Consider the following 23,594-nt stretch of genomic DNA (forward strand, 5'->3'; position numbering starts at 1 on the left):
ACCTCTTACCGATTTCCAAATGATTATGGCTCCAGGCCTGTCATCTAACCAATTGTTACTCTGTTTGTAGACTTATAACCTGATGGCAGAGCATATGGAAGCAAAGCGGTGGGTTTGGCTGGAAGAAGGGGTCCAGACTTTGACTTTCAAGGGTATATCTCACCTCTGTTTTTTTCCTAACTTTCTTCTCTGATTCTTGTTCAGCATCCTTGATCTTTGCCACAGTTTTGGCATCACCATAGCCCAGAAGCCGTGGGGACAAGCAATTATGGTATGATATCTTTCAACTCCTGATCCCTATAAATAAATCTTTTCTCTTTATAGTTTCTATCTTAGATATTTAATTAAGGGAGAAATAGTTAACGAAAATACAGCATTATCCTGGTTAATGTTTAATAGTTTTAATGAGTATCACCTTTTGGTCATTCTTCATTCCTAGAACATTTGCTCTTGTAAGCAGTAATTTCAGAACAATTCATATACTGTTTTGTTGGACGCTTTATAATTTAATTACTTATAATTAATTTTATTTTATAACTTATTTTTGTTAGTTTATTTAGGATTTTTATTTATTTCATTTTTTTATTACTCCTGATGCTTATGGCTGAAATGCCTAGTGTCTTAGCTGGGGTTTTTCTTGCTGTGATGAAATACCATGACCAAAAACAAGTAAGAGAAGAAAGGGTTTATTTCTCTTAAACTTCCAGATGACAGTCCATCCTCAAAAGAAGTCAGGGCAAAGACTCAAGCACAAATCTGGAGGCAGGAACTGAAGCAGAAGCAATGGAAGAACCCTGCTTACTGGCTTTCTCTTTCTAGTTTGCTGCTAAGTTTGATTCCTTATACATTCCAGAACTGCCCAGGGTTGGTCCTACCTTCAGTGTACTTTGTATTTCCACATTAATCATGAGTCAAGAAAATGTGCCACAAACTTGCCTACAGGCCATTCTGATGGGTACATTTCCTCAGTTGTAGTTTTTATCAGATTGACCAAAAACTAGCTGGAACACCTAGTTTGCTTTAAATACCTCTTTTATTCCCTGTACCCTGGGATCACAGATCAAGGAGACCTAATGTAACTGATCATGTGTTGCATACTGGACACCTGCTACTTCTGTATCTAGAGCATCATGGTTTGTTTAACTCACTGAAGAAGATGCTGTAGATCAGGGAATCTGAGGCCTAAAAAGCGTGAGATAATATCTCAAGCAGAAGACAAAAACAGCAAGGCTTATATTTGAATTCTCACCAAACTAACTTCATATTCTCTATGTTTTATCACTATGCATTAGATTATGATTCCTCCTTTCATGTTTATTAAGAAGCTCATATTTGCAAGGGAGTCAAGAAAGATGAGCAGAAGAAACATGCTCAAAATGAAATTGTGGGGCCTGAGCATAACTATCATTCCTTTGGATAAGTTATAATTCTTATCTATTGTCAAGCCTGTATCAACAGATGTCAGGGCCACTGCTTGCTGTCTGTACATTCTGTTCAGAGACTAAATGAATCAATACCAGGGAGGTTCCGACATTTGGACTCTAGACACTTTTGACAGCATCTGTGTGAAAAGGTTAGGCCTCCCTAAGAGCCCTGGCAGGCAAGCTCCTATGGGTTAGCACAGATGACCAGGCTCAAGGACATCTGTCAGTGGAAAGAATCTTTAGCCTCTGAGGCTGGTGAAGAGCTGTGAGCCATGGAGAAATAAGAACAGAAACATTTATAGCTTGGGTGGGAGCAATGTGAAAATAGAAAATGTCTGTAATTACATTGTGACTGTAGTTTGCACTGGAGTCGGTCTTTGGAAGATGCACAGGGTGCTATGTAATCCATCTGCTGATGTTTGGGTTGCCAGAAAGTAAAAGTATTCATGGAAAACAGAAGGAGGGAAAGCCATAGGACCTGTGCTCAATAACCTCTTGTTGCTGTTTTCCCTGATGTCGGGACACATTTCTAAAAGGCTCATTTGTGTAAGTTTGTAATTATGTGAACTCAGTTTTTATTATATCTGTCACATTTCTCTATAGTGCTTAAGCATTGTCTCTCCAATGTGTTTGAGGGGTAGGATCTTCTATCCTGTTTTAATCTAATGACTTTAACACTGTGACAGAACAAAGAATCTGAGGTCATTTTGCTACATGCTGGGGACTTAATGACACATGTAGCAGGGTGACAGATAAATTACTTTTAGTATGAGCAAGAATCAGAGAAACATAGGACAGCAAGTTTTAGGAAAGGGAAGAAACGTGTAAGGAATCTTATAAGAAGGTACGTGGACAGGCTTCTTGGATATTTTTCATTGAAGCAAAGAGCTCATCACAATATATGGAGAAACAATGCCTCGTGGGAAGGTACAACCGGCTTTGGGTATTTGCAAACACTCTGGGGTAAGTTAGCAATGCATGGAAATATGCGTAGCAGTATGTGTAGGAGGAGGTCACATTTTCATTCCCCACTGCACAGAACTGAAATAATCACTCAGAAACTGTATTAATTAAATCACTGCTTGACCAATCACTTAAGCGTATTGCTAACCAGCTCTTACATCTATTTCTATTATTTTATATTTTACCATGAAGTTTGTGGCCTTCCGGCAAGGTTTCAGCTAGCAGCTCACATCTTTCCCCTCTGGCAGCTACATGATGTCTCTCTGACTCTGCCTTCTTTCTTTCAGCATTCAGTTTTGTTTTCCTTGCCTAGCTCTACTCTGCCCTATCACAGGCCAAAGCAGCTTCTTTATTCATTAACCAATAAAAGCAAGAGATATACAGAAGTACCTCCCATACCATGTATGAACTAAGAAGAACAAGAAATAGGAAACCATTAGTCTAGGAGAGAAGTGGTATCTGAGGAGATCTTTCTAGGGAAAGCTCATTCAACTTAAGTCCATGGTGTCAGCCACCCTGAGCTATGACTCCAGAGAAAGTATGCCTTAAACAAAGGTGCAGCAAGACAGGCTCCCCTTTAGACATTTTTTTTGGAATGTTAGAAAAATTATGTCATTTATATGAGCATGAGTTTTGTCATCTTTTAGGTAAGGACGTCTGCTTTTCTTTTCCAGTACAAGATTGTACTGGAAGTTGTGAAGAATGGTAGATGAAAATGTGGTACATACACAGAATAGAATTAGAGTTACTGGTCATCGGAGTCCCATAGTCTCCTAAGCATTATAGCCTGTTGGCATTTCTGTTATTGACCCTCCAGACATCAGACAGTAAGTTCCTGTTGCTGAATATAGCACACACTTGAGTCATAGAACATAGTAAAATAAATCTGGTATATTTCATCCCTACTGCACATATTTCATAGTGCTGGAAAATTCTATGAGAACCACAGAAAAAGAAAAGCAATCATTGTCTTACCCAGATGTGAAACCTATAAATCATAACAATGACTGCTTGGCAGATATATCCACTGTTGCATTATTGGCATAACTGTCATAGGAGTAACCAACACCTTTCTGCTGGAATTTAATGCCCACTTTGTAAGTTTAACTCATGCCTGGCAGTGATAACTGGACCCAAATCCTTGGATGCTTATGCCATAGACCTTAGAGGATAACCTACTACTGTTATTCTGTGGAGTGAAGACAGTAATATATCATTTCCTATGATCTTATCTTTATACTCATAGGTTAGTGAATTTCTTAGTCCTCTTCATAAAGCTTCATTTGTACTAGATGCCAATTAATACAAAAGCTTACAATTGATTAACATGCAAAGAATAAAGTATTGTGCAGAGCTCAGCACTAAATGGGGTATCTATACTGCTTTGTGTCCCATACCCCAGGCTCAGAGATCATTGCAGAGAAGGGGCCTTTGGGATTTAAGAGCCAGAGAGGACTGCTGTGAAACAGTGTTTTCTGGATTCAAACCGGTCATTGTGAAATGAACTGAGTAATGAGTGGCTGTGTCTATTACTGCATACAAGACCTGTACAAGATCAAGCTGCTCAAAAACACCAGCATGGATATGGGGAGAGTGTTGTAACAACCCTCCCCCGTCTGAGCAGCTAACCACAATTGTTGACTGAAACGGGGAAGAGAGTGTCAGTTTTCTTCAAGGGTGTGACTCCTATTATCCTCCTTCTGCTCTGGTAGATGGCACTATACACATGTGCATAGCAGGTAGATCCCCCAGGAGAAGTTGGGAGAGAAAAGTGATTGGGAAGGGGATATGAGAAGAGTAGTGGGGGAGGGAGTGGGTGGAATATATGATCGAAATACATCTATCCATGTATGGAATTCCCAATAAATTTTTAAAGGAAAAATGAAATAATGAAGTCTGCAGGAAAAATATGGGTTTGGAACATATACTAAGTAAGATAACCCCGGCTTAAAATAGCACACTTGGTCTTTTCTCTCACATGCAGATCCTAGCTTCTAACCTTGAAATATGAGCAGTGATGCGAGGGGGACTGTAGTAGAGGACATGGAATTAGAAATTGGCCCATAGGGTTAGAAAGTATTCATGAAGGCAGGAAGGTGGGGGTTATCACATGTCATCTGAAACTAGAAGGGACATTGCTGGACATAGAAGGGTAAAAACTAGGATGGAAGGCAGGAATATGGAAAGGGGACTATGTGTGAAGGTAGGGTGGGTGGGGGTCAGGCAATCAAAATGAAATATGTATGAAAGTCAAGAAAACTTCTTACTTAGTATGCTAATTAATAATGAAAGAAGCCACTGGTATTTCTGGCACTTGCCGTGTGAGTCTCTGTGGTTGGTTTCAGGATAGTGCTCAGTATTTGGAATGGTGATTCAACAAGATGCCTGGCTCTGTAGGTAAAAGATACTTGCTGCCAATCCTTACATCCTTAGTTTAATCTCCTGGACCCACGTGGTAGAAGGAGAGAACCGAACCCTGCAGCTGTCTTCTGACCTCCACCCATGTGTGCTATGGCATGTATGTAGAATTCTGTCTATCTCTTTGTCTTTCATTTATGTGTTACATTGTATATAATATAAAATGGACTGAATCCAACATAATTCAACAAGTGTTAACAAATTCAATATTATCCTGGCCACTAATAAAAATGATGTGGAGAAAATTTCTATCCTTTTAAGAATCTCTTCTTCAGCAGGAAAGGGAATGGAAGGCCAGGGTAGGTGAGGCTGAAGAATAGAAGGAGAATAAGGACATGCATGTCAGGTGCTTCCTTGCATGATTCTAAACAACAGAGAGCTATGCCTTACTCTGCCAAGAGATTTTTTTAATAGAGACCCAATTGAGCAGGTGTCCTATGTGGTGTAACCACCCTGGACCCCAGAGAACAAGTCAGAGCCGGTGTCTCAACGTCCTGTCCTCATTCTTTTCCTCTGTCCCCCTGAGTCAGGTAGCAATAATTCTTTCTAAGCGGGCTCCTGAACACGCAGTTAATTTAGATCTATTGAGTTTACAGGGATTACCTTGCTTCCTTTGTAGTAAATAAAGCTATAAACAGCTGGTGAAATTGATTAATGGCTCCAGGCAAGCTGCAGCATTTGATCAATGACAAAAGCTCTTCCTCAGGAACAAGTAGGGCACAGAAGAGCCCAGGGTGAAGAGCATGGCCTGAGGCAGCACAGGCAGTGCAGGGGTAGCCTCAGAAGCTTCCTTCTGTATGAGATGTTTGGTATTAAGCCTGGATCAAGGCTTGGTGAACTTCCTTCATATATCTTGTTTGGCCTTTACTAATTGAATTTCTATGTTTTAAAAAGAACAGTGTCACCAGGCGGTGGTGACGCACGCCTTTAATCCCAGCACTCGGGAGGCAGAGGCAGGCGGATCTCTGTGAGTTCAAGGCCAGCCTGGTCTACAAGAGCTAGTTCCGGGACAGGCACCAAAGCTACAGAGAAACCCTGCCTCAAAAAACAAAACAAAAAAAGAACAGTGTCATATTAGTTATAAAAGTCTCCTGTGTATAACAGGAAAACTACACTCACAAGCTATCAACTACATGCTTGACTGAACAACATCAGCATAATGACAATAGCAACTGAGAAGCCCATGGGAATGGGGAAAACGTCACATGATCCAAGCCCTAGACTAAGAGCTACAGGTGGCCAATGGCTGGTGAGAGGGAGAATCAATCATCAGGGATGAGCTGCCATATAGAATGTCCTATCCTAAATGGACACAGAAGGTTAAACATGCAATGTGTGTGTATGTATGCATATATGTGTGTATGTGTGTGTAACAATAATTAAAGAAGAAATTATATATTTTTGTTTTTTGATCTTTATTGTGCTATACTTTTTTCTTCACCCCACTCCTTTCCTCTTTCTCCCCTTTTATCCTGTGGAACGTCCCCGCCCCCATGCTGGATGCTCTCAGTTTACTCAGGAGATCTTGTCTTTTTCTTCTTTCTGTTTAGATTCATGCATGCCTCTCTTAGGGTCCTTTTTGTTGTCTAGGTTCTCTGGGGTTGTGAACTGTAGGCTGATTTTTATTTGTTATGTCTAAAAGTCACTTGGGAGTGAGTACATATTATATTTGTCTTTCTGAGTATGGGTTACCTCACTCAATACGATTTTTTTTCTAGATCTATCCATTTGCCCACAAATTTCAAGATGTCATTATTTTCTGTGACTGAGTAGTACTCCATTGTGTAAATGTACTACAGATATTTTCTTCATTCATTTTTTGGTTGAGGGCCATCTAGGTTGTTTCCAGGTTCTGACTACTACAAATTATGCTGCTATGAACATAGTTGAACACATGTCTTTGTTGTACAATTGAGCATCCTTTGGGTATATACCCAAACTGGTATTGTTGGGTCTTAAGGAAGGTTGTTTCCTAAATTTCTGAGAAATTGCCGTACTGATTTGAAAAGCTGCCATACAAGTTTGCACTCCCACCAGCAATTGAGGAGTATTCTCCTTAACCAACATCCTCTCCAGCATAAGCTGTCATTAGTGTTTTTGATCTTGGCCATTCTTATAGGTGTAAGATAGAATCTCAGAGTTGTTTTTTATTTGTATTTCTCTAATGGCTAATGGTTTTGAGCATTTCCTTAGGTGTTCTTCAGCCATTTGAGATTCATCTGTTGATAGTTCTTTGTTTATGTCTATACATCATTTTTTATTGTATTATTTGTTCTTTTGATGTCAAGTTTCTCGAGTTCTTTGTATGTTTTGGAGATCAGTCCTCTATCTAATGTGGGGTTGTTGACGATCTTTTCCCATTTTGTAGTCTGACATTTTGTTTTGTTGACCATGCCCTTTGTTTTATAGAAGCTTCTTAGTTTCAGGAGGTTCCACTTATTAATTGTTGCTCTTAGTGTCTGTGCTACTGGGCTTATATTTAGGAAGTGGTCTCCTGTGAACACATAGAAGAGAAAGTGAGAATGCATTGGCATAAAATATAATATATGAGAGAGGAGTTGGAGAAGATACAGGGACAAGTAGGCTTGATGTAGATGCAGGGATCATGTATAGAAGTTCTCAAAAATGAAAATTATTAAAAATAGTAAACCATTAAAACAAATAATTGTATTGGAACTCTGAGGGGAGCTTAAAAAAAGATAGGACAAATTAATTTTTGTTATTTTAATGTTGGTATTGGTCATGTCTGCAATTTAGGTTAGCTTGCATAAAACCCATGCTTTTCAGTTAACCAGGAATTTATCTTATATGGTCAACTTAGCCATGTTCTTTCTGCTTCTGCTGAACCCTCAGTATAAAACTTCAAATGTTCATAGGCATAACTAACACCGTCTATCTTGGATAAGCCTGTTTCTTAATGCTTACAGCTCCTGGAATTGTCTTCTTTTCATAGTGAATTCCACTTAATAATTTCTCAAACACTCATGGAGCTTTTACTCAGTGACCAGTCTTCTGCCTCTTTTCTTATTGTCTTGACAACTCCATGCTGGCCATTTCTCCGGAGTTCTAACACATCCCAAACATTTCACAGAACTTCTTTACTCCTGTACAGACCCTTTTAGTAAAACTCTTTGTGACTATTCTGTCATTCCTGACTTCTGTTCTGCTACTATATTATATCATTTGAATAATTATATTCCATGTTTTTCTTCCCCACTTTTGATAAGCTCCTGTTGTGGCGAGTGTCTCTATTAATACTGTATAGGTGTAGAACATGGACCATCACTGATCTTGGCTAACAACTGAATTGAATTGCAAAGACACAATTTTGTATTTACTCCTCTTCATTTAACAGTATACCCTATTGATTTGATTTATTGTTTACTATTCAATAAAATACACATCAGATTTTATTATTATTTATTATTATTCCCTTGAAAATGGGTAATTAAATTTTGTCTTAAATGATGAGTACAGCTTACATTTCATGAATTTGACATATTTAGAAAGGTTTTCTCAGGAACATTTTAAATTGGGTAGAATATTTTCCTTGTAAAAAGAAACATAATCATTAAAGTACTTGTCTTTCAGAAGATTGAAAATTCCTGCTTGGAGAAGTTACCAGTGGAGTTTACATATGGACAGGGAAGTTTGGGAAGATGACAGAGGAGGTACTAGATAGAATTACTCCTTAAATATGGTTTCCAAAATTCAGAAACTTGGTAAAAACACACAAACAAACTTTCCATAAGAATAAAATCTCTATAGATAATATGTATGTATACAATGAAAGACTTTGATGAATTTTGCAGTAAAAGTATATTTATTTATTCAATATAACCTTGGTCGTAGTTTTCCAGGATCCTATCTTCAGAATTAAATCATCTATTATGTGCATAGTTTGATGTCTTGAAAATATAGAAAATAGCTAATAAAATATTAGTTATCATTGAGATAATGATGATTCCATGATTGGCAGCTGTCTAGTGAACTTGGCCAGCTGCCATCATCCCAAGGTTATTTGAATTCTGACATCTGTATTAAGATCTGGTGATTCTTCTATTAGCAGTCTTGATGAACTCATTGTGATCCCCAGCAAAACTTGGTGGTTTCCCTCTATTTAGATGCATTCCACCATCACTCAAGAATTCCTAGAGTCCTTTGGAAGTTTCAACCTTTTCTATTGGATACATTAGTTTAAAGGGCATAATTACTTCTTATTGAATTTACAGTCAATATTCCACAGTGCCATTAAGGACATAATCAATACTTACTCCATGCAACACTTCTAGTTCAATATCCTTGCCCATCTGGGCCTTCTGATCAGCTGATATTTGACTTCATATTAGATAACACCCAACAAATAAGTTCTGGGGTTTTGTCTCCACCTGTGATTCTTACTGTGTTTTCCATTTACTTCTGTAGAAGACTGTTGGCCACATACTCCAGGAGTGGAGCTATTCAGCAAGGCACAGGACTAGGAGAGTTGATGCCCAACTCTTTGTTTTTATGAACCCAGAGGTAGAGAATGGCTTGTATACAAGAAGAAAAGACCACAATTTACACACATCTCAGCAGACCCAGGAAGACACAAGGTTCATCTGGGTGAAACTCCATAGGCCTTTTGGAAACACTTGGATATTCAGTCCTATTGTAGTTCAGAAAATCTTATACCAAAGAAGGGCTCTGGCTCTATCAGGTCCACTACTCATAGGCCATTCAGCTACATTCCACACAGGAGATACAGAAAGCAGAACCCTGATCCCTCCTCAAAGAGACAGAGGAGAGATTTACATTCTGCCATAACATTAAATATTGCTGTGGCCTCACTGATCAGTTATGTATGTTTTATAGATTGAAAATTTATTGACTATATTTAAAGTCTAGAGCAGCGATGATGAGTCTTGACAGCATGTAGAATCAACCTAAGACAGAAATCCCTGGGCAAGTCTGTGAGTCTTTATTGAGGTAGGAAGATTTTATGTGATAAAGTCCCATATTGAACAAATCATGGGTACCATCATTCATCCAACCAGCGGCCAGTAGGACTCTGACTCTCTCACACACAATATGACTCAGCTCTCACTCTCTTGTTGCCGTGTTTCCCTGTGATGGATTATACTCTCAAACTGTGGGCCCAAATGGACCCTTCTTTGTGTTCTTTTGTTAAGTACCTTGTCAAAGCAGTAAGAATAACAATAAACACATAATAATAAACAGCATAGTTTCTTGTACATTTATATGTAGTGAAATGATGACTCTGTGAAGCAAATTAACATACACATATCTTCCACTGGTATTTTATATTCTGTGGAAAGAGTCTCTAAACTCTTAGAAAAGTTTTAGTTTACAATAAATGATCATTAAACTGCTCTTGCTGGATGACATTACATATCTAGACTTAATTACCCTACATAATCACAAATTCATAATTTTAACCTCCCCTCATTTTCTATTTCCCTGCCACTGTTAACCCCATTCTACTCCATGGTTCTATTTATTTAACTTTTATATTTCTATCATTTTGCATGGAAGTGAAATCTTACCCTATATTTCAGTCTTTATCTGGCTCATTTTACTTAGTGTCATGCCTTTCAGATCTATTTATGTTGTGATAAGTAATAGTAACATGTTTTTCATAAGCCTGTATGTAACATTACACTCTTTGTGAAGTGTATTATAATTTTTTGATACATTCATTCACTGATGGAAGCTTATGTGATTTTTATCTTTATTATAGTGATTAATGCTACAGTGAATATAGATGTACAAACCTCTCTTTGAGGTTGTGATTTTGATTCTTTTAGATGTATACCTAGAAAGAGAACTTTCTGAACATATGATAGCTTTATTTTTAACTTTCAAAAGTGTTCTATGATGTCTGATTTACATTTCCATTAACTATGTGCAAATATTCCATTTTTAATATAACTTTACTTTTATTCATTTTCTGTCATTTTCATAATGGTTATTCCAACAGGTATCATTGTGTTATAAATTTATATATTCTTGAAAATCCAGTTATTTTATTATTAACATTTGTGTGTTGTGAGAAATAATAAATTATATTATATTTTATGCATATATACTGTACTCTGACCATATTCACCATGATTTTCTCTCCCCCTTTCCAGTAGTTCCCTTTTTCTTTTCAAAGAATTCTTTTTACTTTCTTTGCTTTTTAATTTAAAAATATATTTAACCATATTCTTTTCCCTATCCCAATTTCTAGTAGATGCTCTCCATTTTTCTACCCATGCAATTTCACATTATTTCTCTCTCTCTTTAGAAAACAAACAACAAATAGGGTCAAAACAGAAAAAAATAAGATAAAAATTAATAAAAACTAAATAAAATGCAAAGCACATACACACAAAAAATCTTGGAGTCTATTTTGATTTGATCAACTATGCCTGGGATGGGATCTACCGAAGAGTTTGGCTGATACCCCCAGCGACACCCTATTTGATAAACTGATCTTCCATTTCCCAGCCAGTATCAATTACAAACATCTTTTAGTTTGTTGTGGGACCGTGTGTGCATTTTCCCTTTTTCATGCTGAAGACAATGCTCGAGCTAGACATCTTTCAACACCAGGTAAAAATTCCAGTGTCAGGAAGAGTTTATATCTGTTGATTGTCAGATATAAATATAATTATATTGTTGTCATTGTCCATAGGGGTCTAAAACATCGTCCTTCCTTAAATATCATAGTCTATTGTCAAATACATTGGTTACCATCTACAATCTGATGGTAAGGCCCTCTTGCTGAAGACACAACTTATTTATGTCATTGAACATGGAGAAATAGAGATAGTACCCACCCAGAAGTGTCATCCTTACTGAAAAGTGCTCATGGTGTTGGAAGGTACTTTGTATACTGTGGGAGGAGAAAAGTAATCAACAATATCATCTAGCTACAAAGCCTGTGACCCATAACACTAACCTGCCTACAAGATATACTGGTACAATAATGGTACAAACATTATCAGAGTAAACAATCACTTTTTTTTAAAGGAAAACATTCAATTGATGTGGCTTATATTTTCCAATGTTTAGTCCATTATCTTCATGGTGTAGTATGGTGGTATACAGACAGACAAGATTTTGGAGCAGAGAGTCCTACATCCTTATATTCAGGCAGTAGGAAGTGGTCTGAGTCACTGGGTGGTATCTTGAGCATATATGAGACCTCAAAGTCTGCCTGCATAGTGACATACTTCCTTCAACAAGACCATACCTCCTAATAGTGCCACTCCCTTTGGGGGCCATTTTCTTTAAAATACCACATTTTACTCCCTGGTTCCAAAGGCTTGTAGCCATATCATAATGCAAAACTACATTCAGTCCAATTTCAAAAGTCCCCATAATCTATCATATTCTCAACAATGTTTAAAAGCCCAAAGTTCAAAGTTTTTCTGAGATTTATACAATTTCTTAACTGTAGTCCCTTATGAAATCAAATTAAGAAGTAGATTATATACTTCTAAAAGATAATGGCACAGGATATACATTACCATTCCAAATGGGAGCATAGTTAGGAAAGATTGGACCAAAGCAAGACTGAAAACCATCTGGGCAAACTCCAAGTTTGCCCTGCATCTTCGTGTCTGATATCAAAGTGCTCTTCAGCTCCCCAATTCCTTTCAGCTTTGTGACTACAACACACTTCTCTCTCTCGGTCTAGTTCTACTCCCTGTTAGCAACTTTTTTCAGCAGGTATCCCATGGCTCTGGCATCTCCAACATCTTGGTGTCTCCAAGGCAGTCCAGTTTAACACAATGGCTTCTTTAGGCCTTCATTCAGGGATACCCCTAACACATTCCTGGCCTCAGCAGTTTTCCTTAGTTGTGAAAGCAAATTCCATAACCCCTTATTAATATTCTCCTCTGACATCTTTTGAGCCAGCTCTCCACAGTTCAAATTATACTCAGAACCACTGTCTTCCTTGCTTTTACTAGGATGGACCATTAAACATCACTTAAAACATTCAACTACATTTCTAATCCACTGTCCCAAGGTCCATATTCCTTCAAAGAAAAGCATGGCTACGCCTATCACAGCAAGACCCCAGTTCCAGTACCTACTTCAGTCTTAGTTAGGGTTTCTATTGCTATAAAGAGACACCATGATCACAGCAACTCTTACAAATGAAAAGCTTTTTAATTGGGTTGGCTTACATTTTCAGAGGTTTAGTCTATTATCTTTATGATGCAACAGACATGTGTTGTTCATGGTATAGGGCAAACATGGGTGCTGAAGAAGTAGCTGAGTGTCCATCTTCCTGGCTTGCACATAACAGTAAGTGGTCTGTCTAACTGAGCCTGGCTTGAGCATATATCTAAACAATCACTTCAAGAATGGATTTAAAGCCTACTCCATGAGATGGAACCAATACCTAATACTAATAAAGTGACCCAAGAACTTGAGACTAGATAGTTATGGGTCCTATGGGAAAAACCTATTATTATTATTAAAGGTAGCAGAGAGAAATATATAGCACAATAAAAAATAAAATAAAAGAACATAGCAATAAAATGATGACTTATAAGTCATTGCTATACGTGTTGATCAGCACAGCACCAATCCTCATCAGAGAAGCTTTTTTAAATGTAGAAATGTTAATTTAAAAAGGACATCCACAACAGTAAGTAGAGAGTGAGAGACTAAGTAGAGAGTGAGAGACTTTGGAGTACTCAGCCCTAAACGGGATGCCTTTATCAAACCAAGGCTCAGGGATCTATGCAGAAGATAAGGCAGAAAGATTTTAAGATCCAGAAGTAATCTACGACTCAAAGGAAATAGCATTCTCCAGACACAGCACAGATGAGACACATCCGAATTCACAGGGACTGTGATATCATGCACAAATTTAAACCAGGCCAAATTTACGATTTCTTAATGATTGATGATGTTAAACACTTTTCCATATACCTCTTAACCAGTAGTATATCTTCTTTTGAGCATTTTTTAAAAGATTTTTTTTTGCCCATTTTAAAATGGATTTGTATTGACTTATTTGAGTATTTAGCTTTGCTCACAAATAATGCCTTCTTTTCTCTGTTTGTCCCTCATTTGTATGCATAAAAGAGTATTATGCTTCTTATTCATGAATGAATGAATCTGTTCATGAAGTCAATATTAACCTACTTTTTGCTTTGAGCAAAATCCATTCTGAGATACAATGTATTTGAATTTGTGCTTGGTAGGCTCACTCACTTAATAAATGTGTCAGGCACCAATTGTCTCGGCTGATAAAATTTGTTGAGCATAGTAACCCAATATGTGGACAGATGAATGTATAAACAATTTTATAAATGAATCTATCCATTTTATTATGTAAATAGTATTCTAAAAAGCTCAGTGGAGCCAGAAAGTTGATGAGGGAATCAAGAAGCAGCATGTGTTGGGTATATATTAAGTACCATTGAGTTAGATAGTGGTAATGACAGAAGTAGACAAGGAATAAGACATACCACCAAGTTTTAGCCTTATCTCAACCTGGTTTAATTTAACTGCTGGACATGTGAACAAATAAATAATACAGTTGCTGCATTCAACTCAGAGCCACCTCATCTTTAAATAAGTTCTAACAAAAACAGGGACAAGCTGGTGGCATGGACTTGGCCTTTCACTTTTCTGTAGGTCTTGATGCGAGGAAATCTGGATGATTTTCTTGAATCCCAGCTGCTAGCCTGGTTCTTTTGTTAGATTCTTGAGTGTCTCGAGCCTCTTGTGGGTCTGAGAACTTCATTTCAAGCCAGGTACTTTTCTATACTGTTCCTCCTGTATATTGGTCAGGTCTCTGCACTTCCAGCCCCTGAAATCCAATGCACGATAATCTTCGGAAGATGCAGGGCTACCTGAGTCCATGGGTGTGGAGATGTGCCCACACAGCTATCTCTGTCTCTCTGGCTACTGAGTGTGATTCATGCTTCCTGCTAACACATAGGATGAACCCAAGTCCTATACTTTCCATCAGATTCTCTACAAACTGTCATCTACCTAATTGAGTGGCCACAACTGTAGGAGAATTGGAATCCCTATTTCCTCTTGTCATATTCCACCTATTTTTTCTTCTTTCACTGGTCCTGGAAGGTTCAGGTCACTGGATGCCTTAGCTAGAAGGAAGAGTTTTGAATTCCTCTAATCATGCAGCTCACTAGGGGAGGAAGCAGTTTTGTAGACATTGCATATCAATAGCATTTTGAACAGAGCCCTTTCCTTCTCTGAGCATAATTGGCCCATCTCTGAAAGAGGGGTGGTACTGACACTCTCATCTTTGGTTGGTAACAAGGAGAGGGGATAAAGGTTGTGGTACTCTTAAAGCCTAGAGTTTACTTAGTAAATGACTGTGATGTTGTTGGGGGTAGTTCTGTACATTGCATTTCCTTGGTGCGTGCTTTGTTATGTGGTGGGGGTTGTGTCCCTTTCCCTCCCTCATTATGCTGCCGGTTTCATTCTTCCACACTTTCAAACCTTCCAAATTTACTCAGACCCAAAGATACAACACTGGCATGCACACAAGCTCATTAAGAAAATGAACCAGATCAAACAAGACACAAGTAGTTAGAAAGGAAGAAAAGAAAGAGAATTGGGTTGAAAGTGTAGTTGTTAATTACTTGCTCTGGATTCGCAATGCCAAGAGGGCCCATCAGCTGGAATTCAGGCTGAAGGATGAAATAAATTAACAGAGACCACGCCTTGTGTTGATTCTCTGTAATGGGCCAAAGTCCTTGTAAGTAATTAATAGTAAGTTAAGAAGCCAATTTACTCGGCAATTGAAAGAGTCTTTGTAGAAATCCTTTTAAGGATAAAGGCAGAAATCACAGAGAAAAACTGGAAGCAATGTTAAGGAATGAAATCTCTGCTGTTAATTCCCCAGGGAAGATGTCTTTTACAGTGGAGTTCAAGGACAAGCAGGGTTACTGCAGACTTGAGGATGGCATAGCGCTAATGAGTTGACAAGAGATCTTAGAGCAGTGACAAAATCAGAATTTTTTTTTCTCAATGTTCTGTATGACTTTGGGGAATTTATCAACCTCTTTGAGTCCCATATTTTCACACCCATTGATTTGTAAGAACCACACGAAAGATGGAAATTTTGTGTGTGTGTGTGTGTGTATGTGTGTGTTATGAGTGATGATGATGAGGAAGAGGATAATCAGGATGTGATTATTTTAAGGGTTAAGAAATGAGGTGATTGAAATTTAGATGCTAAGACTGTAATGCCAAGGCCAGTGCCTATTTATCTATTCCAGATGTCTTTCTATTCCAGATGTCTTTCTACTGGCTCCTTGGAGGCTTACATGTGGGCTTGTTCACAGGACATGTATAATCTTGAATAGTTATTATGTTTTCTTGGCATTATTATGTTTGTTAACATTACCTGTTTCTCCATCCACTATTACCTTCAATTTGCCTATATTTTGGGGGATTAGTAGCAGGGAATAAAAGGAGTAGACCTAATATGGTGGGTATCTATGCAATCCCTGGAGCTGAACATGCTCAGTACCACTATATCCCTTCAGCAAGCTCATGAGGGTATCTTTTATTAATCAAAGTTTGTATTTGAGAGGTGAGTTCAGTCCAGCATGAGATAAATATTAGATAACACAGTCCAGAGTTAATACCAGATGTATTTAATTCTGTTTGAGAAACTAACTTAGTATGTTTAATCTTGTTCTGTGTTTTTACAGGGAAAAAATCATATTTAATGATCTATATTTAAAGGGCCAAAAGTGTAGTTCGAGCCTTAAGAAAAAAGCATTTAGACTCTATGAAAGGTAAATTCACAATAGTGCATGTTGCCTCTACCCTCAACCTGTCTATGCTTCTCCCAGTTAACAACCAGCATAAGTTCTTAGGTTAGCTTATTAAAATGCTACTTTGATTTTCAGGCAATGATGGTGTATTTATGGCTGCAAACAGTCATCATCACCCAAGTTATCAGTGGAAACAAAGGAGCTGCTTCTAGTTTATTAACTGTGCTTGGGATGTGTGTAACACACAGTAAAATAAATAAGTGGGCAAAGAAAAAAACTGTGGCAGCTTTTGCAAGTAGACATGCAAAAGTTTATAAAGATGCTACTGACATCCACTTCTGATCGAGAAAGAGATCAAGGTCAAGGGGTTTTAGAGAAAGTTAAGATTTAGATGTCGTTTTCAGTTTTTGAACATATGGATGAGATAAAGCAAAGCTTTCCATGGAGAAGAAAGGATAGAACAGTTCTAAAATGTGATGACAGATAGCCAGCATTCAAGGCAATGCTTTCCGTGTGTGCAGTCATTTAGAGGAGGTGGTAATAGATTCCTGTGCACTGCAGATTCTGTGTATTTAGAGTTGAGATGGAATTCTAATTTAAATAATGCTACCTTTTGATACCGCAGGACTTCTCAGAGTGTGCCTGAATTCATTAGATCACTTATCACAGCCTCCTACCCGGCCTTCCTTTAATATCCCTGATCTATTGTTCAGTGGCTGGTAACTGAGGAGTGCTGGGGTAGCTCAGCAGGTGGGCTCAGCAGGTGCTGCAGCGGCTTCTCTGTTGAATAGCTCTCAGAAGGGCCAGGCTGCCATTCCATTAGTTATTTTAAATAATAATCTGTTTAGAAAAAGGAACATCTCAGTGTCTGGATTATGTGTCTTTTCAGTCTCTCTTCTAGTCATTTCTTATGACAGATTTGACAACTTCATCCTTAGTTTTTGGAGAACACACACACACGCACGCACACACACACACACACACACACACACACGTATGCACCTATACTTGCATACAGTCTGGTACTCACGCCTTGTCAAGGACACATCACAGATTTTTTGATTTCCTTCCCATGGTGAGTCACTATGTGGTGAATCTGGTGTCATGGACTGGAAGCAAACAAACGTTAATTTAATTTCAGAAACTTCAGGACTATGTGGGTGGTAAAACAGAAACCAAGAAGTAAACAAACGAGGCCTCTTACAGAGCATTGTAAGTGGTATAATGGCAATAGGGACAGGAGTGTGTTAACCTGTTCTCAGTAAGAATGTTATAAAAACAAGAAACAGGCTTCACTTAACCTATTTAACTTAAGAAAACCCTGAGGGCTGGGCGTTGGTGGTGTAAGCCTTTAATTCCAGCACTCGGGAAACAGAGGCAGGTGGATCTCTGTGAGTTCGAGACCAGCCTGGTCTACAAGAGCACAAGAGCTAGTTCCAGGACAGGCTCCAAAAAAAAAAAAAAAAAAAAAAAAAGGCAGAAGCAGGTGGGTCTCTGTGAGTTCGAGGCCAGCCTGGTCTGCAAAAACAGGCTCCAAAGCTACAGAGAAACCCTTTCTTGAAAAGTCAAAACAAACAAACAAAACAAGATCAGTAACAACAAAAACAACAGCAACAACAAAACCCTGTGGTTGGGTGAGTATAGGTTGTATGAGAGCAGAGCCTGGATCTCCTATGCTCACGGATTGGTAGGATTAACATAGCAAAAATGCCCATTTTACCAAAAGCAATCTAAAGACTCAATGCAATCCCCATCAAGATTCCAACACAATTATATACAAACCTTAAAAGAACAATACTCAACTTCATATGGAAAAGTAAAAAAATCCAGGATAGCTAAAACAATTGCATATAATAAAAGAATTTCAAGAGGTATCACCATCCCCAATTTCAAGATGTACTACAGAGCTTTAGTAATAAAAAACACATGATATTGGCATACAAACAGAGATCAAACCCAAACAGAAATCCACACACCCATGGACAACTGATTATTTTTTTTTTTTTGAGATAGGGTTTCTCTGCATAACAGCTCTGACTGTCCTGGAGCTAGTTTTTGTAGACCAGGCTGGCCCCGAACTTATAGAGATTTGCCTGTCTCTGCCTCCCAAGTGTTGGGATTAAAGGCATGAACCACCACCACCCAGCTGGACAACTGATTTTTGATAAATTATCTAGAAATATACAGTGAGAAAAAGAAAGCATCTTCAAAAAATGGTGCTGGCATAACGAGATGTTGGCATCAAGAAGAATGCAAATGGAACCCTATCTATCACCCTGCATGAAACTCAAGTCCAAGTGGATCCAAGACCTCAAGATAAAACCAGATACACTGAACTTGACGGACGAGAAAATGGTGCATTATTAGGAGACAAGTTTCTGAACACCAATACAGCACACACTAAGATCAACAATTAGTAACTGGGACCTCATGAAACTGAGAAGTAATACAAAGGAAATTGTCAAGAGGACAAAACAGTAGCATATAGGATGGGAAAAGATTTTCACCAACTACACATCTGAGAGAGGGCTGATATCCAAAATAAATAAAGAACTCAAGAAACTAGACATCAACAAGCCAAATAATCCAATTAAAAAATGGGGTATAGATCTAAATAGAGAATCCTTAACAAAGGAGTCTCAAATGACTGAGAAGCACTTAAAGAAATGTTCCACATCACTAGTCATCAAGGAAACACAAATCAAAACGACTCTGAGCTTCTAGTTTACAATTGTTAGAATAGCTAAGATCAAAAACACCAATGAGAGCTCATGCTGGTGAAAATATGGAGCAAGGGGAACACTTCACCATTGTTGGTGTGAGTGCAAACTTGTACAGCCATTTTGAAAATGAATATTGATATTCTCAGAAAATTGTGAATAGATCTACCTCAGGACCCAGCTATTCTTCTTCGGGGCATATACCCAAAGAATCCTCAATCATACCACAAGAACACTTGCTCAACTTTGTTCATAGCAGCTTGATTTATAATATCCAGAACCTGGAAACAACCTAAATGCCCCTCCACTAAAGAATTAATAAAGAAAATATAGTATATTCACATAGTGGAATATCATTCAGTTGTTAAAAACTATGACCTCATGAAATTTGCAGGCAAATGGATGGGACTAAAACCATGCTGAGTGAGGTAGCCCAGACCAAGAAAGACAAACATGGTATGTACTCACTTATAAGTGAACATTAACTGTAAACAATAATCATGCTAAAATCGCCAGACCCAGAAAGGCTAAGAAATAAAAGGATTCAAGGGGCAATGCATGGATTTCCTTGGGAAGAGGAAATAGAATATATTCTACAGGTGAACTTGGACCTGGTGGGAGTGGGAGCAGGACGAATCAGGTAGGGGTTGGAGGAAGAGGGTAACTGGGAACAATGACTGGAACTGGGGAGCATGTCAGGGCAAAGTAGAAACCTAATGTAATGAAAATTGCAAGGAATCAAAGACTCATAGTAATGGGGGATATGAAGCCTGAGCCAGCCATCATCTGTAGTCAGGAAGGTTTCCAGGGAAGGGATGAGGACACCAATCCAGACACACAACAACCTTTGTCCTACAATTTGTATGGCCTGCAAGGTGTGCTGGAGTAAAGGTGGTGCAGAATTTGAGGGAATGAGTGATTAATAGCTGGTCCAACTTGAGACCCATGCCACTAGAGGGAGACCACATCTGGTAAGATGTTGCCTAGAGTGCCAGGAACCAGGGGCTGGATAACCCACAGATATAGGACAGAACCTACATACCTACATGATCACAAAAAAAAGTCAATAAAGTGATTCCTAATGCTCTATTCTTAGACTGATGCCCAGTCCAATTGTCATCAGAGAAGCTTCATCCAGCACATGGTGGAAACAGACACAGAGACCTGTAGCCTTACATTAGGTGGAGCTTGGGGAATCCTGTGGAAGAGAGTAAGGAAAGATCGTAGGAACCAGAGGGGTGGAGGACACAAGAAAACTCACAGAATAAACTAGACACGGGGCTCACAGAGACTGAAATGGCAATCAGGGACCCTTAACGGATCTGACTTAGGACCTCTGTATATATGTTATGTTTCTGTAGCTTGGTGTTCCTCTGGGACTAATAACAGTGGGAGAAGGGCTGTCTCTGACTCTTTTGCCTGCTTTTGGGATTCTTTTCCTCCCACTGGGCTGCCTCACCCAGCCTAAATATAAGGAGATGTGCCTAATCTTGACATGCCGTGTTTGGTTGATATGTCTAGGAGGCAGCAGCCCTTTTCTGAAGGGAAAGGAGGAAAAGTGGATCTGGAGAAGAGGGGACATGGGGGGAGGAACTGGAGAAGAAGAGAGAGGGGAATCTGCAGTGGGAATGTAATATGTGAGAGAATAGTAAACAAAAAAGAAAAGAAAACTTTGTGAACCAGTCAACTTTAAAGAAATTTTTGAGTTAATGCCATTATCATATCTCTCAGGAATCACGTGACTGAGCTGTCAATCTATCCCAGTGGATTTCTGAAAGGTTTGTGTTTCACAAGTCTTCTTGACTCTCTATAGATTTGGGTTTTGTGTATTAGGATGCATAATTTAATTTTCTGTATTTGGCTGCAACATAGTCTATTAAAGTAAACCAATTATAAAAAAGTTATTGACTTTTCTATGAAACAAACATATTAATTAATGTGAGAATTGTTACCATTCCATGAATTAGTTTGTTAAAGAGTCAGTCAATGAAGAAATGGAGAATAAGACTCAATTTTATTTTTATTTAAAATTTTCTGTTATACAAAGGTTATCAAATAATTGGGATCTTCTCTACTTTGTACATAATTATTCGTATACAAACACCATGTCTGTGATAAAAGAGTTTAATGCGGTGAATGCATTTGCAATCCAATGTAATGTATTCTGTTTCCTGTTACATTTGGAATGTGAAGTGTTCCCCACAGGCTCATGTTCTTAAATGTTTGGTCCACAGATGGTGATGCTGTTTGGGATGCCTTCAGAATCCTTGTGATATAGAGCTGAGCTAGAGGATGCAAAGATTATAACTCCACTTCCATCCCAAGCTCTCTTTTTTATTGTTTTGTTTTTATTTTTTATTGATCTATACATTTTTCTCTGCTCTATTTCTTAATCTGCTATCATGTGAGAAAGCTGTGCCATCAGCCCCCACTGTCACAGACATGCTTTCTCTCCATGATGGACTATTCCTCTGAACTGGGAGCCAGCATAAACCCCATCTTCTTTAAATTGTTTCTGTGGGGTATGTGGTTGCACAAAGAGTAATGTTATCGACACACTTTCCAACCTGAAAAAGACTCAGATAATAGGGATGTTATCAGTAACATTGGAAATGATTTATACTAAAGGAATAAATTTTGTAGAAAAAAATAAGAGTTCTACAGGACCATGAATGCAGGGCACTGAAGTGTAAAGTACAGTCATTGCTCAGTAATCCATTTTGACAAGTGAGGAGAGGAAAATTGAGTTCCTTAATGGTTACTGTGTTACTCTCCTGTTCTTTAACATAGGTGTTCTCAGTGGTTACCTCAATGCCTTTGGTGTTTCCATATTTGATAAGTGGAAAGCTGGGGCTCTCCCCAACTTTCATGATACTATCTCATATTCTTCAGAAATTTGACAGAATTAGGAATCTTGTGAAAATTTTTGTTGACTAGGAACAAGCCACGGTTGTGCAAACATTTTCTTCTGAAGCAGCATCCAGTACCTAACTGATGTCACAAGGAAGTCCAGCATCTTATATACCCTCTTATGGCTCAGTGACTTGATTATCTTTGGACTCCTAAATGTTTTCTTATTTATACCAATAGAATATTACGCTGATGATTCATAGGCTATTTACATATTTGTATCTGTGCTACTTTGTGGTTCTTGCCATCTACCCTTGGGAATGACTTGATTTTGTTTTGGTGAATGGGAAGACAACACTTGGGTTCACGTATCCTTGAGTACCCAGCACTTAGCACCATCCGTCCAGTCTTTGCTTGCTCCCAGTACTGGATAACTGGATCTTATCTCTCAGCTTCATCCAAGCTGGCTCATTAAGATGATGTCAGGGCCTTAATTCTGAACTAGACAACAATGGATGCTTCAGTCAGATGTTTCCTGATAGCAAGGCTTATGTCTCACGCTGTAGGGGTTGTTACGGGGAGGATCCTTAGGCTAGCTATAGAGAAAAACCAGGAGAAACAGTAATGCTTCTTCCCTAATTTCCAGGTCCATGCTGTGTCTAGTCAAAAGTTTAGGAGACAGGAGGAGGAACAGGCAGATGATAAACACAAATAAAGTAAGATTTCTTAGTCAGTTAGATGCACAAATACTGCAGTCTATGGATAGTAGAGTAGGTAATAGAGGCATGCACAGGACTGAGTCCAGCCTGCAAGCTGATGGACTCACAGATACAGAAGGGCAGGCTTATGAGACATGAGCTGCCCTGCATTCAAAGGTGGCATCCAGAAACACCTAATGCAAAGTCTGTTTTTGCATATTGAAACAGCACAAACTGGGCCAAACCTTCAAAGGTCCTGGAATTCTGTGGCCTGGAGATGGTGAGATATCAGATGTTGCCTACTGACACAGTGGTGCTTATTGTTAATTCAACACATTAATATATTCAACTGCAAGAGACTCTATAGAACTGTTCAGACATTCTTCAAAAGACCTGAGAGGGGAAAGGTATTAACTCAGAAAATGTACACAAACATAATTAAAACCTGCATTCATTGTCTTTCATTTCACTGAGCTTCAGTTTCTATTATGGGTTACTATAAGACAAACACCAATCAGGTTTATGAAAATTATAATGATTTGGATTTAAGTATAACTGTGCTTTTGAGTAGTGTGCTGCACTGAAGAGGTTTTAGCATTTGAGCCTTGATTAGTATATCCTAAAATTGAGATGGCAAAGAAAGAGCCAATTTGGGGAGGTTGAGTCTGGAAGAACCAATGGAATGCTTATGAATTAATAGAATGATAGACAGACATTTTATCTAAATCACAGAAAGTGCAAACAATGAGTTCATTT

Source organism: Chionomys nivalis, chromosome 17 (genome assembly GCF_950005125.1).
Source record: "Chionomys nivalis chromosome 17, mChiNiv1.1, whole genome shotgun sequence".
Lineage (NCBI taxonomy): Eukaryota > Metazoa > Chordata > Mammalia > Rodentia > Cricetidae > Chionomys > Chionomys nivalis.